The sequence below is a fragment of the Rattus norvegicus genome, chromosome 5, assembly GCF_021556685.1.
Source record: "Rattus norvegicus strain SHRSP/BbbUtx chromosome 5, alternate assembly SHRSP_T2T, whole genome shotgun sequence".
Lineage (NCBI taxonomy): Eukaryota > Metazoa > Chordata > Mammalia > Rodentia > Muridae > Rattus > Rattus norvegicus.
In genome coordinates, this window is record NC_141538.1 from 140,801,551 (window position 1) to 140,816,519 (window position 14,969).

The 14,969-nt window shown below is 43.7% G+C and overlaps 1 pseudogene; it reads left to right on the top strand.

Moving 5' to 3' along the window:
• Nucleotides 1-11,934: 11,934 nt before the first annotated feature.
• On the top strand, nucleotides 11,935-12,439 carry LOC120102971 (prothymosin alpha-like; annotated as a pseudogene).
• The last annotated feature ends 2,530 nt before the right edge of the window (nucleotides 12,440-14,969 follow it).

The following is a 14,969-nucleotide window of genomic DNA, read 5'->3' on the forward strand; positions in this document are numbered from 1 at the left end:
AAGTTTCAGACCTAGCTGCATGTAGTGACTTGTGCCTACATGCTAGTATTCAGAGTCTGTGGTGGAGAATTGCCAACCTGGACCACATAGTAAGTTCCAGGCCAGCAGCTTTGGTTACAGATGGAGAGTGTATCTCAAAAGGGCCATTGAGATAGCTCACCAGGGAAAAACACTTGCTACGGAAGCCCAGTGACCTGGGTTTGATCCCCAGAACCCACAAGGTGTAAGTATTGTAGGGTATCCACTAGAGAAGATTGCTTGGACATAGGTTTAAGGCAATAGAAAGTCACTTCTATTAGCCAGCAACTACACTGGGTGTCTAGGATCCTAGTATAGCACCAAGCCTTTCACAGAGTGAGCTTTTAAACACACACACACACACACACACACACACACACACACACACACACACACACAAAAACCATGTTCTGTGTTGACACACTTCAGTTAACAAGAACAGTTAGCCAGAAGCAGAACTACAGAAGCTAAATAGGAAAGTTAGTACATTTAGAGATTTTCCTGGAACTATGGGCTTTGATGGATTAGGCCTTTGCTTTCATTTTGGCTGGTGGTGCTATGTGCTGAGTTAAATGGCCTGAATGGTTTGCTCATCATGGAGTCAGTCAGTTGTGTTACAGTCTGGGGATCTGTTATAGAAAGGAGAGATCTAACTTCCAAAAACAGTTCTCTGACTTTCACATGTGCATCATCACAAACAAACAGTAAATAAGTCAAATAAATAATTTTTAAAAGAAGACTTGGAGACCTCCAAGTCTACCTTGGCTATATATCAAGACTCAGTCTTTATGGCAGTGGTGGGAGGGTGAGTGTTTGTTATTGTTTTGTTTTGCTTTGAATTTTGGAAACAGAGTCTCAGGTAACCCAGGCTGCTGTGCAGCTTGCTGTGTAGCCAAGGATGACCTTGAACTTCTGACCCTTCTGTGGCTACTTCCCCAGTGACAGGATAGCCAGTGTGTGCCACGGTAACCAGTTTACTAGGTGCTGGAGACTGAGCTGGGAGCCATGTGCCTGCTAGGCAACAACTGTTCCAACTGATGTTTATCCTCAGACCTGTCTTTTTTTTCCTTTGAGACAAGATCTTGTGTAGACTGGGCTGGCCTCAAACTCACTCACTTTGTAGATAAGGCTATCATTGAACTCCCAATCCTTCTACCTCTAAGTGCCGAGATTACAGACTTCATCTTTTTTTTTAAAGATTTATTTTTTTTACTTTGTGTATTGAATACACTGTAGCTGCCACTCCAGCCCTTACAGACTTGGCCTTAAAAAAGGAAAACAAATAAGCCAGGGTTCACTTTTGTTTGTTTGTTTGTTTGTTAGTTTCTCTGTGTAGCCCTGGCTGTCCTGGAATCAGCTCTGTAGACCAGGCTGGCTTTGAACTTGGAGATCATCCATCTTGAATTAAGCTTCGTTTAAAGGTAGAGATGCACTCTGAGAAAAACACATGTAAGTATTAGTGAGGTACAGTTTTACACAGGCAAAGTGACAGAGGATCATTTCACAGACAGTATACATCTAGTTCACTAGTGATACTGTGTGGAATATGAAAAACATTGCATTAACACCTCTGTCACAGACAGGGTGTGGTTGCACACACCTTTAATCTTAGTCCTCAGGAGACAGAGGCAGGCAAGTCTCTGAATTTGAGGTCAGTCTAGTCTGTATACCAAGTTCTAAGCCGACCAAAGTTACTGGAGAGATGGTTCCGAGGTTAAGAGCACCACTGACTGCTCTTCTAGAGGTTCTGAATTCAATTTCCAGCAACCACATGGTGGCTCACGACCATCTGTAATGAAATCTGGTGCCCTCTTCTGGTGTGTCTGAAGAGAGAGACATACATAAAATAAATAAATAAATCTTAAAAAAACCAAAACAAAAAACCAAAACCTAAAAACTAGAACTAAAAAATCTCTATTAAATGGCTGAGTGTGAACTAGGACACTAGTTTTGTTTGATGCACACGTGTGTGTGTGTGCGCGTGCGCGTGCATGTGTGTGTGTGTGTGTGTGTGTGTGTGTGTGTGTGTATAGGGATGAGTACCCATGGAAGACAGAAAAGGTCGTTAGACACCTTGAAATTGGAGTTACAGGTTATTAGGAGCCCTCTGTCATGGGTGTTGTGGTGGTTTGAATAAAGATGGCTCCCATAAGCCTGTGACATGACACTATTAGGAGGTGCGGCCTTGTTGGAGAAAATGTTTCATGTGGGCTTGGAGGTCTCAGATGCCCAATCTAGAGTCAGTGTTGCATTTTCTTCCTCTTGTGAGATGATGCTGAGATAGAACTCTCAGCTCCTCTCCAGCACCGTATCTGCCTGTACATGGCCGTGCTTCTTGCCATGATGAGAATGAATTAAAAGCTTTCCTTTTTTTTTTATTTCTATATATTTTTTTTATTAACTTGAGTATTTCTTATATACATTTCAAGTGTTAGTCCCTTTCCCGGTATCCGGGCAAACATCCCCCTCCCCACTCCCCTTCCTTATGGGTGTTCCCCTCCCAACCCTCCCCCCATTGCCGCCCTCCCCCCACCAGTCTAGTTCACTGGGGGTTCAGTCTTAGCAGGACCCAGGGCTTCCCCTTCCACTGGTGCTCTTACTAGGATATGCATTGCTACCTATGAGGTCAGAGTCCAGGGTCAGTCCATGTATAGTCTTTGGGTAGGGGCTTAGTCCCTGGAAGCTCTGGTTGCTTGGCATTGTTGTACATATGGAGTCTCGAGCCCCTTCAAGCTCTTCCAGTTCTTTCTCTGATTCCTTCAACGGGGGTCCTATTCTCAGTTCAGTGGTTTGCTGCTGGCATTCGCCTCTGTATTTGCTGTATTCTGGCTGTGTCTCTTAGGAGCGATCTACATCCGGCTCCTGTCGGTCTGCACTTCTTTGCTTCATTCATCTTGTCTAATTGGGTGGCTATATATGTATGGGCCACATGTGGGGCAGACTCTGAATGGGTGTTCCTTCAGTCTCTGTTTTAATCTTTGCCTCTCTCTTCCCTGCCAAGGGTATTCTTGTTCCCCTTTTAAAGAAGGAGTGAACCATTCACATTTTGATCATCCGTCTTGAGTTTCATTTGCTCTAGGCATCTAGGGTAATTCAAGCATTTGGGCTAATAGCCACTTATCAATGAGTGCATACCATGTATGTCTTTCTGTGATTAGGTTAGCTCACTCAGGATGATGTTTTCCAGTTCCAACCATTTGCCTACGAATTTCATAAAGTCGTTGTTTTTGATAGCTGAGTAATATTCCATTGTGTAGATGTACCACATTTTCTGTATCCATTCCTCTGTTGAAGGGCATCTGGGTTCTTTCCAGCTTCTGGCTATTATAAATAAGGCTGCAATGAACATAGTGGAGCACGTGTCTTTTTTATATTTTGGGGCATCTTTTGGGTATATGCCCAAGAGAGGTATAGCTGGATCCTCAGGCAGTTCAATGTCCAATTTTCTGAGGATTCTCCAGACTGATTTCCAGAATGGTTGTACCAGTTTGCAATCCCACCAACAATGGAGGAGTGTTCCTCTTCCTCCACATCCTCGCCAGCATCTGTTGTCCCCTGAGTTTTTGATCTTAGCCATTCTCACTGGTGTGAGGTGAAATCTCAGGGTTGTTTTGATTTGCATTTCCCTTATGACTAAAGATGTTGAACATTTCTTTAGGTGTTTCTCAGCCATTCGGCATTCCTCAGCTGTGAATTCTTTGTTTAGCTCTGAACCCCATTTTTTTTTTTTGGTTCTTTTTTTTGGAGCTGGGGACCGAACCCAGGGCCTTGTGCTTCCTAGGCAAGCGCTCTACCACTGAGCTAAATCCCCAACCCCTGAACCCCATTTTTTAATAGGGTTATTTGTTTCCCTGCGGTCTAACTTCTTGAGTTCTTTGTATATTTTGGATATAAGGCCTCTATCTGTTGTAGGATTGGTAAAGATCTTTTCCCAATCTGTTGGTTGCCGTTTTGTCCTAACCACCGTGTCCTTTGCCTTACAGAAGCTTTGTAGTTTTATGAGATCCCATTTGTCGATTCTTGATCTTAGAGCGTAAGCCATTGGTGTTTTGTTTAGGAAATTTTTTCCAGTGCCCATGTGTTCCAGATGCTTCCCTAGTTTTTCTTCTATTAGTTTGAGTGTGTCTGGTTTGATGTGGAGGTCCTTGATCCACTTGGACTTAAGCTTTGTACAGGGTGATAAGCATGGATCGATCTGCATTCTTCTACATGTTGACCTCCAGTTGAACCAGCACCATTTGCTGAAAATGCTATCTTTTTTCCATTTGATGGTTTTGGCTCCTTTGTCAAAAATCAAGTGACCATAGGCGTGTGGGTTCATTTCTGGGTCTTCAATTCTATTCCATTGGTCTATCTGTCTGTCTCTGTACCAATACCATGCAGTTTTTATCACTATTGCTCTGTAATACTGCTTGAGTTCAGGGATAGTGATTCCCCCTGAAGTCCTTTTATTGTTGAGGATAGCTTTAGCTATCCTGGGTTTTTTGTTATTCCAGATGAATTTGCAAATTGTTCTGTCTAACTCTTTGAAGAATTGGATTGGTATTTTGATGGGGATTGCATTGAATCTGTAGATTGCTTTTGGTAAAATGGCCATTTTTACTATATTAATCCTGCCAATCCATGAGCATGGGAGATCTTTCCATCTTCTGAGGTCTTCTTCAATTTCCTTCTTCAGTGTCTTGAAGTTCTTATTGTACAGATCTTTTACTTGCTTGGTTAAAGTCACACCGAGGTACTTTATATTATTTGGGTCTATTATGAAGGGTGTCGTTTCCCTAATTTCTTTCTCGGCTTGTTTCTCTTTTGTGTAGAGGAAGGCTACTGATTTATTTGAGTTAATTTTATACCCAGCCACTTTGCTGAAGTTGTTTATCAGCTTTAGTAGTTCTCTGGTGGAACTTTTGGGATCACTTAAATATACTATCATATCATCTGCAAACAGTGATATTTTGACTTCTTCTTTTCTGATCTGTATCCCCTTGACCTCCTTTTGTTGTCTGATTGCTCTGGCTAGAACTTCAAGAACTATATTGAATAAGTAGGGAGAGAGTGGGCAGCCTTGTCTAGTCCCTGATTTTAGTGGGATTAAAAGCTTTCCTTTATAAGAGTTGCCTTGGTCACGGTGTCTCTTCACAGCAATGGAAACTGTAATAAGACAGGTGCTTTGAACTGAACCCAGACCTTCTGCAAGAGCAGCCAGCATGCCTAACTGCTGAGCCAGCTCTATAGTTTCTCACTAGTAGATTTTGAAGAAAAGTCTCACAAGTTTAGAGCTGGGTCAGTAGTTCAGTGGAAGAAGACTTCTCTCCACATGGATGAGGCTCTCTGTGAGGTGCACAGTGCTCTCCGGAGGAAGGGGAAGAAGAGGAGGAGGAGAGGGAGGGAGCAAAAGAAAAAGAGGAAAAGAAAGATTGAACAGGAAACTAGACTTGGTGGAGCATGCTTTTAATCGTGGTACTCAGGAGGCAGAGGCAGGTGGATTTCTATGAGTTTGAGGTCAGCCTGATCTATATATGAAGTTCCAGGACAGCCAGGGGCTACAGAGAGACTTTGTCTCAAAATCAAAACAAGCGAACAAAATTGAACGAGTTTGTTGATTGTTGTCATCAAGGTGGACAGTCGAGATGCTTTCATGTAAACTTTTAGATTTACATTAATGCTTTAGCTCCCTGGATTAATATTAAAAAAAAATCACACAATATGAAAATGGAAAAAAGCTGCCAATACCTGATTTGTGTTTTTCTACTCCCAGTTATAAAATTTGGTCCATTAGTCAGGGAGAAACCAACATTCAAAACTACCAATAACAGGAAAAAGAAAAATTTGGGTTTTTTTTTTTGAGAATGAATAAAGGACTCATGTTCTCTATGGTGGTGTGCTATCTGGCTGTCTTTTGGCACAATTGTTACATATTCAGCATGGATTGCACAGACTGGTATCAAAAAAAAAAAAAAAAAAAAAGCCAACCAGATGGGCCTCCCTTGCCTCCAGCAAAGTGCTAACAGCTGCACTCTGGGCGCACAGATCTATTTTGAAGTCCTGAGCAATTTCTCTCACCAGGTGCCAGAAGGGAGTTTGCCAAACACAAGTGACCTGACCGTGTCCAATTTCTGAGTGCCGGGGGGCACCAGGCGTGTAAGAGAAGGTTTCCTTACCCCTCCAGGAGAGGGTGCACTCTTTTTTTCTTTTCTTCCCCCCCCCCCCCCCCCCGGAGCTGGGGACGGAACCCAGGGCCTTGCGCTTCCTAGGCAAGCGCTCTACCACTGAGCTAAATCCCCAACCCGAGGGTGCACTCTTAAGAAGAGCTTTTAGCCGACAACCACTCCCTGGCCCAGATGCTTCCGGTGTGTTTTCAGGCCCCATTCTTTGTTCCAGTCGTGGTATAGTGTTGCAGTCCAAGTACAGAGGTGTCCTCACTGACTCCTCTTTCATCTAGTCGTTGACAAACTAGAAGCAGCCACACAAACAACCTGAAAACATTTTAACCGCTCATTACCCAGCTCATTAAGTACCCTCTCCCCAGCCCTCAAAACACAAAGTAATAAACCTAGTGTTTATCAGATATCTCAAATTCATAGAGTTTTTATACCTGTGTTCCTTTTTTTCTTCCTTCTATCAGGGTCTCACTATATAGTCCAGGCTGGCCCCCCAAATCATCACACCCTGACCCGCCAGCAGGGACCCAGTTATTCAGGGTCCCAAAGAGGCTTTCTACCTGTGGGCCAAATGGGGGTGAAAAGAAGGAGACCAAGCAAGATTCTATTGTCAAGGTCTCGTTTATTGGGATGAACGTTACAGCTTTTATGGCTTTCAGGTAGGGGGAGTGACCTTTGTGAAATATGAAGGAGGAGGAGATGAGGGTATAGGCAGTGATAGCTGGAGGCAAAGAGGTCAGGCGATGAGGTCAGGTGGTGGAGACACCGGGTGTTGACTGAGGCGATAATTGATTTTTGCTTAGGTTGAAGCATCCGGTGAATGTTATCTTCCTGTGCCGTAAATTCATGGGAGTGGGTCTTAGAGGAGTATGTGTGGCCAAGAGTCACGTAGCCACTTTGAGCTACACAGTCACAAAATGGCCAGGCCCAAATCCAATATGGCTCACTACAACACCCTGCCCTCTTGCCAATTTTTTCCTCTTTCCTTTTGGCTGTTCCCCATAAGGGGAAATGGGTTCCTTTCCTTTTTTTCCTTCCTTCCTTCCTTCCTTCCTTCCTTCCTTCCTTCCTTTCTTTCTTTCTTCTCTAAACAGCTTTGCCAATAACTAATTTTTTTAAGACTTATTTTATTCATATACTCATATTTAGCTGTCTTCAGACACACCAGGAGAGGGCATTGGATCCCATTACAGATGGTTGTGAGCCACCATGTGGTTGCTGGGAATTGAACTCAGGACCTCAGGAAGAGCAGTCAGTGCTCCTAACCACTGAGCCATCTCTCCAGCCCAATAACTAATTTTTAAAACATCCAAAGAAACGCTAGACATATAGCTCAATGGGTAAAGGAACATGCTACCAAAAACTAGCAATGTGAGTTCAATCCCAGGATTTACATGGTAGAAAGAGAGAGACAGCTCTGGTGCATGTACACACACACACACACACACACACACACACACACACACACAATAACAATATAAATAAATCTAAAAAATGTTAACAACAATAATAAAAAACATTGGAAGAGAATAGATGTGGCATCCTGTAGTCCCCTAGTAACACTGAAACAAAAAGATTGTCTTGAATCGGTGGCAAATCTAGGTTACATAGGGCCCTCCAGGCTAGCCTGAACCGTGCAGTGGGATTCTGTTTCAAAAAACCCAGACTAAATAAACGCTTTCAGTGGAAAGTGAATTGGTTTAAAGCTCAGCCGTAGAGGGTCTGGCATTTTTGGTCTCCGAGGGAATCACCATCAGTAGAAACAAGACAAACACCCTTACCAAGAAACATGTATATTTCATTTACATAGGTTATAAATTTATAACTTAGAATTACCTCAAATAACTACATACGGTGATAGGACAGTTCTTGTTAATTTCAGCTTTGGGAATTAACTTCTAGACAATGCGCAGAATAGTGGCTATAAATGTTTTCATCTTGATCATGGAAAAAAATATAATGGTTTTGGGGGGAGAGTCAGAAAAAAGCTGGAGGAAAAGGTAAAAGTAAGTGGTGTAAGCTGAGGAACAGGGTTTCTCTATGTGTCCCTGGCTGTCCTTGAACTCTCTCAGAGATTCCCCTGCCTCTCCCTCTACTGCCTCTAGAGTGCTGGGATTAAAGGTGTGGTCGTTTTGTTTGTTTGTTCATTTCTAAATAGTCTTTCCAGCTCTAGCAGGTCTGGAATTTGCAATATAGCTGAGACTGACCTTGAACTCCTGATCCTCCCGGCTTTTTTCTTTCTTTCTAACTGAATGCTAGGATTACAGATTTGCTGAGACTTTGGTCAACTTCCCCCCACCCCACCCCCACCCCCAAGAGATACCAAAGTAACTGATTCCAAAAGAATAGTCTTTTTGAATCTGGAATTACAAGTGTGCCCCATCTGTGATCCCAGCACCCGAAAGGTGGAGGCAGGAAGATTGTAAGTCTGAGGCCAGCTGTGCTTATATCAGACCCTGTCAAAAATAAAACAAAAGAAAGAGAGCACGTGGGGGAGGGAGGGAAGGAGAGGAAGGGGGAAGGAAGGAGGGAGGAAGAGAGGGAGGGAGGGAGGGAGGGGGAGAGAGAGAGAGAGAGACAGAGAGACAGAGAGAGAGAGAGAGAGACAGAGACAGAGAGAGAGACAGAGAGACAGAGAGAGAGAGAGAGAGAGAGAGAGAGAGAGAGAGAGAGAGATTAGACCAGGCACCCAGAATCTGGGGTGGATGGATTCTGAAGAGTCTGTAAACGGTCACAAATTAAATGACACCGACGCTGTCGTCTTCATCTGTTGAAGAGCAGAGTTCTAAAACCTTGTCTGAAAAGCTAAGGAGACACCTTTTGTCCCTGCAGTTGGTGCTTGTGGACTACACAAAATGAAGAACAAGGAAATGCAAAATGTCTGCTCCCTCACCCACGTGCCCTCAGCTCTGTTGTAGGAGCAAAGATACTTAACGTGTAGTTCTACGTGCCAGGGATTCTGGGAGAAACATAAACCTCAGAAGAGATTTTGTTACGTGACATCTCATGTCACAATTACATAATGTCAATAAGTAATATGAGTGGGTTTAGACAACAGGTTTTTTTTTTTTAAATATGGCTTCTCATCAGTTTGATTTGCTTGGCAAACTAGTTATTAGCAACTAGCTCACTAACTAGTTCACTCAGAAGTTAACACAACAGAACTATGGCAGAGATTGTAGGTCCTTGGCTTCTATTTTATTTTATTATTATTGTAAATTAATTAAAGTAATGCATTAACTTATGGTTTTTCAAGACAGGGTCTTTCTGTGTAGTCCTGGTTGTCCTGGAACTTAATGTGTAGCCCAGGCTGGCCTTGAATTCAGAGACCCGCCTGCCTCTGCCTTCTGAGTGCTGGGATTAAATGCATACACAAGCACAACTGGATTTTGGCTTCTTCTTCTTTTCCTCCTCCTCCTCTTCCTCCTCTTCCTCCTCCTCCTCCTCTTCCTCCTCCTCTGCCACCTCCTCCTCCTCTGCCACCTCCTCCTCCTCCTCCTCCTCCTCCTCCTCCTCCTCCTCCTCCTCCTCCTCCTCTCCCTCCTTCTAAAATTTATATAAGTACACTGTAGACACTAAAGACACACCAGAAGAGAGCATTGGATCCTATTATAGATGGTTGTGAGCCACCATGTGGTTGCTGGGGTTTGAACTCAGGACCTCTGGAAAAGCAGTCAATGCTCTTAACCGCTGAGCCATCTCTCCAGCCCATTGGCCTTTTTTAAATTAAAAAAAAAAAATTTTTTTTTTTTTTTTTTAGTTGGGTATAGTGGCACTTGTTTTTAATCCCAGCACCGGGTGAGGAGGGCAGCAGGAAGGATCTCTGTGAGTTTGAGGTATTCTGGTCTACAAAGCAAAACCCCTGTCTAAAACAAACAAAGCTAATTAAAATGATGATGATGATGATGATGATGATGATGATGATGATGATGATTTATGAGATCGTATTGGGGGGGGCAACCTTTGGGAGGCAGCTCTTTCCTTCTACCTTGTTTTTGAGGCAGGGTTTCTCTCGGTTCTGCCAGGGTGCGTATTCGAAGTTAGTTGACCGACACTCCATGGTTTCTCCCCTCTCACCACGGGAATGCTGGAACTATAGATATGTGCTAGTGTGTCAGGCTTTTAGGTGGCTTCCAGGGATCTGGTTAGATTGTTAGGCTTGCCCAATCTTCTTGCCAGCCCTAGGTTCTTATTTTTTGAGGGAATGTATTCAGTTTGGCAGAAATTTACGTAGTAAAGGCACAGAAGCAAAACTGCGCAAAGCTAAGCAAAGTAAGAACTTCAAAGACAGCCTGGAGTGGACTACCTCAAAATGGGGACGCTGTGTTGTGGAGTTTAAGGAAGTCTGAATGAATATTTATGAGGTAAGTGGCATATTCACGAGTAAGGTGACTCCTCTTCTGTCTAAAAATACAGTGGGCCAGATCTTTTCTTCTAGGTACTTCCTCCTATGATCGCCACACAAGATGAGGGGTGTAAATGGTATTACAAGGGAATGAGGTCTTTTGAGGCTGCAGACCCTTTGTTATGACCCTTTGTGTGGGATGCCCTGGTGAGTTCGTTTTTGCTCCGGTGGGAACAGCCTCACTACAGCTTCAAGGACCTTCAACCACAAAAGAACTGTGGCACACACAGCTAACAAGATGCAACGGTGGTTTTCCTTGGTTACCTAACATCTAGTACCTTGCCAGGGTGGGGGCTGGGGACGGTCCACTCCAGGTAGGAGGTGAGGCTGCAGGTGCCAAGACGACTTTGTTTTTTCCTAATCTGTCTTTCCTCTTTCCCTTGGTTCTTTTTTTTTTTTTCCCCCCGGAGCTGGGGACCGAACCCAGGGCCTTGCGCTTCCTAGGTAAGCGCTCTACCACTGAGCTAAATCCCCAGCCCCCTGTCTTTCCTCTTATCTAGTGGGCTTTGCTATCTCGTCATCAGCTACAAGCCCTTTTATTTCTCATCCCCCAGAGTTCCTATCACTGTTTTAAACCCAACATCCATTTTAGCTCGCGTATTTTACTCTATAAAAGCAGAAAAATGTCTCTTGGTAGTTTTAAAATATTCTTTTAAAATTATCTTATTTATTTACATTCCAAATGCTGCCCCCTTCCTTGTACCCCCTCCTCGAGTTCTTCACCCCCTCCCCACTCCCCTTTGCTTTTGAGAGGGGGCTCTCATTCACCTACCTACCCTACCTCACCCCAATAACATCCTCCTTCCCCCTGGGGTATCAAGTTTCTACAGGATTAAGGCATCCTCTCCCACTGAGGCCAGACAAGGCAAAATCCTCCGCTATATTTGTGCCTGGAGCCACGGACCAACCCGTGTATGCTCTTTGGTTGGTGGCTTAGTCTCTGGGAACTCTGAGGGATCCAGGTTCTTCCTATGGGGTTGCCATCCTCTTCAGCTCCTTCAGTCCTTCCCCTAACTCTTCCATAGGGGTCCCCGAACTCAGCCGGATGGATGGTGGGCTGTTAGCATCTGCATCTGTCTCAGCAGCTGGTAGATCCTCTCATTAAAATATTCCGACGGTGAAATCCATTTTAAAGAAGACAGCAGGCCAGTCCTGCAGCGCACCCTGCTGGCTGCAGTTCTTACATGCTTTGGAAGTTCTGCACCCTCTGCTTGCACCATTTATTTAACTATTTTTGTCAGTGGACTGGTTTGAGAGTTTTGGTTTTGAGTGGCTGCTCGGAAAAGCCATCTTTGTATTGTTCCCGGATCGTGCTCCACGCTCACTGCAGCCACCTTCGCCGCCCACCACCTCCTCCAACGCGGACTCTGGCAGCTTTCTCGCCAGAGTCCTCGAAATTCGACTAATTCCTTACTCACAGCATCGGACCACCGGCGTGCTCCACCATGTCAGACGCGGCAGTGGACACCAGCTCGGAGATCACCACCAAGGATTCGAAGGAGAAGAAGGAAGCTGTGGAGGAGGCAGAGAATGGAAGAAATGCACCTGCCAATGGGAACGCTCGAAATGAGGAAAATGGGGAGCAGGAGGCTGACAATGAGGTAGATGAAGAAGAGGAAGAAGGTGGGGAGGAAGAGGAGGAGGAGGAAGGTGATGGTGAGGAAGAGGATGGAGATGAAGATGAGGCTGAAGCTCCTACGGGCAAGCGGGTAACTGATGATGATGATGGTGGTGGTGATGATGATGATGATGACACCAAGAAGCAGAAGACTGATGAGAATGACCAGACAGCAAAAGGAAAGGCTAACCTTACGCACCGTCACCTATTCACCCTCCACTTCCCGTCTCAGAATTTAAACGTTGGTCACCTTCGAGTAGAGAGTAGAGTAGTGCCACCCACAGATGACATGCGCTCTCCACCACACCGCCAGAACCACAACATGAATTGGCAACATGGGAGGAGAAAAGAACCAGAACGTCCTAAGCCCTGCTTTTTTTTTCTTAAAAGTACTTTAAAAGAAAAATTTGTTTGTATTTTGTATTTGCATTTTATGTTTTTGTACATATTATTAGGGGTCAGCCATTTTTCATGATAACGGGTGACCGAACCAGCCTTCAGAGTGTTTTCTGTCCTACTTCAGATTGGACTTGTGGTGTGACCATGCTCATTATAACCTCAAAGGAGGGCTGGAGAGATGGCTCAGCGGTTAAGAGCACTGACTGCTCTTTCAGAGGTCCTGAGTTCAAATCCCAGCAACCACATGGTGGCTCACAACCATCTGTAATGGGATCTGATGCCCTCTTCTGGTGTTGTCTGAAGACAGCTACAGTCTACTTACATATAAGAAATAAATAAATTAAAAAAAAAAGAAAAAAATAACCTCAAAGGAGAAAAAAACCTTGTAAAATAAACAGCAACAACCACCACCTTTTTTTTTTACCCCCGAGCTGGGGACCGAACCCAGGGCCTTGCGCTTCCTAGGCAAGCGCTCTACCACTGAGCTAAATCCCCAACCCGAACAACAACAACAATCTTATTCCGAGCATTTCAGTAACGTTTTTTGTGTATGTACCTAGCTGTACTATAAGTAGTTGGTTTGTATAAGATGGTTGAAAAGGCCAAAGATAAAAAGATTTTTTTCCCTCTTTTTTGTCTATGAAGTTGCTGTTTATTTTATTTATTTATTTATTTATTTATTTATTTATTTATTTATTTATTTATTTATTTATTTTTTTGGCCTGTTTGAGGTGTGTGTGAAACAATGTCCAACAATAAACGGGAATTTTATTTTGCTGAGTTGTTCTAACAACAAAAAAAGAGTTTAGTTTTTAAGATTTATTGGCTATCAAAAAACCTTTTTAAAAAAAATGCATGAAATACGATTAAATTGTAGAGCTCCCCATAACTGAAAATGTGTGTGTGTGTGTGTGTGTGTGTGTGTGTGTGTTTAAACTTGGAAATTTGTTTCAGAACTGCACAGAATTGAGAATCTATTTTAAAATCAAACCAACGACCAGTGAGCTGCTCAAGTAGATAATGGTGCTCGCCACAAACTGATGAGCTGAGGTCCATCCCTGGGATCCCCGTGATGGAAAGAAAGAGTAGAGTCCTACAAATTGTCCTCTGGTTTCCACACTGGTGCTGTGGTACACACATGCACTCACACGCTCACACACACAAGCACATGTGTGGGCACACACACACACACACAAACACGAATGAATGGATAAATATAATTTAAAAAATTTAGGTAAAAATGTAAAACATGAGACTAGGGTCTAGAGAAGATGGCTTGGTGGTTAAGAGCACGTGTATAACCATGAGGACTGGAGTTTGTATCACAGCATCCACACACCAAACCAGACATTCCTTGCATACTTACATTGCAGACCCAATTCTGAAAACTTGGAGATGGGAGAGTTCATGAGACTTGTTGGCTTCCAGCCTAGCCAAAGAAACAAAGCACAGGCTCAGGGAGAGACTCTGCCTTAAAGGGATGGACAGAAAGTAGCACAGGGTTCCTGATGCCCTTCTGAAGCTGGCAGTTGTGAGCCGTCCATCAAGAGTGCTGGGAACTGAACTCTGGTCCTCTGCAAAATCAGCAAGTGCTCTTAACTGCAGAGTCATCTCTTCAGCCCCATGAAAAAAATGTTAAAACGTGGTCGGGACATTTATTTTCTTTGTAAGAATCACACAATTTAAAATATCAAAAATGAAAGTGATTGACCAGGCATAGTGGTGAATGCCTTAAATCCTAGCACCCAGGAGACAGAGGCAGGTAAACTCTGGGAGTTTGAAGGCAGCCTGGTCTATATAGAGAATTTCATGTCAGCCGGGGTTACACAGTGAGACTGTCTCGACAGAACAAAGCAAAGCAAAAACAGAGTATTTTATGATTCGCCGTTTATTTAGTTATTTTGGGGATAGGGTCTTATGTAGCCTAGGCTAGCCTCCAACTGGCTCTATAGATAAGAATGGGCTTGAGCTCTGGGTCCTCCTGTCTTGTCCCCTCTCTCCCAAGTGCTAGGATTACAGGCTTGTGCCACTGTGCCCAGTTCAACTAATTGTTTATGAGCAAGCTCGGTTTATGAGATGCTCTGTACAAACTTTGATGTATGACTTAATAATGCTTCAGTGCTCCGGTAAAGTTCTCTTGTCTAACCTGCACTTACATACCACGATGATTACATGGTACATACATATATTGCTATTAAAATAATAAACAGGCATTTCCCCAGAGGGAGAAGGGTGGCAGCTTCATCCTTGACTCACCAAGAAACTACTAGAGTTCCTATGGGATCAAAGTAGAACTTTATAGGAATATAATAGATAAAGAGGAAAAAAAATACCTATGGTGGCCAAGAGGGCACTGGCACCATACATGTCA